This window comes from Bombina bombina, chromosome 2, assembly GCF_027579735.1.
Source record: "Bombina bombina isolate aBomBom1 chromosome 2, aBomBom1.pri, whole genome shotgun sequence".
In the NCBI taxonomy this organism is placed as follows: Eukaryota; Metazoa; Chordata; class Amphibia; order Anura; family Bombinatoridae; genus Bombina; species Bombina bombina.
The window spans coordinates 120,450,952-120,453,454 of record NC_069500.1 but is presented as its reverse complement, the minus strand read 5'-3'; positions in this window follow the sequence as shown (position 1 = coordinate 120,453,454).

The following is a 2,503-nucleotide window of genomic DNA, read 5'->3' as shown; positions in this document are numbered from 1 at the left end:
AGCTGTGTGGGGGTATCTGACGGCACAAGGGGTTTGGGAATCTCAGGAGGTGAGATTTCCGATCAATATTTTGGAACTCCGTGCAATTTTCAGAGCTCTTCAGTCTTGGCCTCTTCTCAAGAGAGAGTTGTTCATTTGTTTTCAGATAGACAATGTCACAACTGTGGCATACATCAATCATCAAGGAGGGACTCACAGTCCTCTGGCTATGAAAGAAGTATCTTGAATTTTGGTTTGGGCGGAATCCAGCTCCTGTCTAATCTCTGCGGTTCATATCCCAGGTATGGACAATTGGAAAGCTGATTATCTCAGTCGCCAAACGTTGCATCCGGGCGAATGGTCTCTTCACCCAGAGGTATTTCTTCAGATTGTTCAAATGTGGGAACTTCCAGAAATAGTTCTGATGGCTTCTCATCTAAACAAGAAACTTCCCAGGTATCTGTCCAGATCCCGGGATCCTCAGGCGGAGGCAGTGGATGCATTATCACTTCCTTGGAAGTATCATCCTGCCTATATCTTTCCGCCTCTAGTTCTTCTTCCAAGAGTAATCTCCAAGATTCTGAAGGAATGCTCGTTTGTTCTGCTGGTAGCTCCGGCATGGCCTCACAGGTTTTGGTATGCGGATCTTGTCCGGATGGCCTCTTGCCAACCGTGGACTCTTCCGTTAAGACCAGACCTTCTGTCGCAAGGTCCTTTTTTCCATCAGGATCTGAAATCCTTAAATTTAAAGGTATGGAGATTGAACGCTTGATTCTTGGTCAAAGAGGTTTCTCTGACTCTGTGATTAATACTATGTTACAGGCTCGTAAATCTGTATCCAGAGAGATATATTATAGAGTCTGGAAGACTTATATTTCTTGGTGTCTTTCTCATCATTTTTCTTGGCATTCTTTTAGAATACCGAGAATATTACAGTTTCTTCAGGATGGTTTAGATAAGGGTTTGTCCGCAAGTTCTTTGAAAGGTCAAATCTCTGCTCTTTCTGTTCTTTTTCACAGACAGATTGCTATTCTTCCTGATATTCATTGTTTTGTACAAGCTTTGGTTCGTATAAAGCCTGTCATTAAGTCAATTTCTCCTCCTTGGAGTTTGAATTTGGTTCTGGGGGCTCTTCAAGCTCCTCCATTTGAACCTATGCATTCATTGGATATTAAATTACTTTCTTGGAAAGTTTTGTTCCTTTTGGCCATCTCTTCTGCCAGAAGAGTTTCTGAATTATCTGCTCTTTCTTGTGAGTCTCCTTTTCTGATTTTTCATCAGGATAAGGCGGTGTTGCGAACTTCTTTTGAATTTTTACCTAAGTTGTGAATTCCAACAACATTAGTAGAGACATTGTGGTTCCTTCATTATGTCTTAATCCTAAGAATTCTAAGGAGAAATCGTTGCATTCTTTGGATGTTATTAGAGCTTTGAAATATTATGTTGAAGCTACTAAGTCTTTCCGAAAGACTTCAAGTTTATTTGTTATCTTTTCCGGTTTTAGAAAGGCCAGAAAACTTCTGCCATTTCTTTGGCATCTTGGTTGAAATCTTTTAATTCATCTTGCCTATGTTGAGTCGGGTAAGACTCCGCCTCATAGGATTACAGCTCATTCTACTAGGTCAGTTTCTACTTCCTGGGCGTTTAGGAATGAAGCTTCGGTTGATCAGATTTGCAAAGCGGCAACTTGGTCCTCTTTGCATACTTTTACCAAATTCTACCATTTTGTTGTATTTTCTTCTTCTGAAGCAGTTTTTGGTAGAAAAGTACTTCAGGCAGCGTTTTCAGTTTGAATCTTCTGCTCATGTTTTTTCATTACACTTTATTTTGGGTGTGGATTATTTTCAGCAGGAATTGGCTGTCTTTATTTTATCCCTCCCTCTCTAGTGACTCTTGTGTGGAAAGATCCACATCTTGGGTAGTCATTATCCCATACGTCACTAGCTCATGGACTCTTGCTAATTACATGAAAGAAAACATAATTTATGTAAGAACTTACCTGATAAATTCATTTCTTTCATATTAGCAAGAGTCCATGAGGCCCGCCCTTTTTTTGTGGTGGTTATGATTTTTTTGTATAAAGAACAATTATTCCAATTCCTTATTTTATATGCTTTCGCACTTTTTTTTCTTATCACCCCACTTCTTGGCTATTCGTTAAACTGAATTGTGGGTGTGGTGAGGGGTGTATTTATAGGCATTTTAAGGTTTGGGAAACTTTGCCCCTCCTGGTAGGAATGTATATCCCATACGTCACTAGCTCATGGACTCTTGCTAATATGAAAGAAATGAATTTATCAGGTAAGTTCTTACATAAATTATGTTATTCTATTGCCCCGGCCATGGACCAGAGGCTAATGTGGGAGGAGTAATGACAGTCGCAAAGTATTATAGAATCTCGCGACTATAAGTGTAAGCTAGATCATGAAGAAAGTCCAGAATTTAGTAAATTTGGACAGCTCTCAACTGCCTTAACTTAAAATTAATTTACCGTAAACTTGAGTATAATGGATGTAAACAGGGG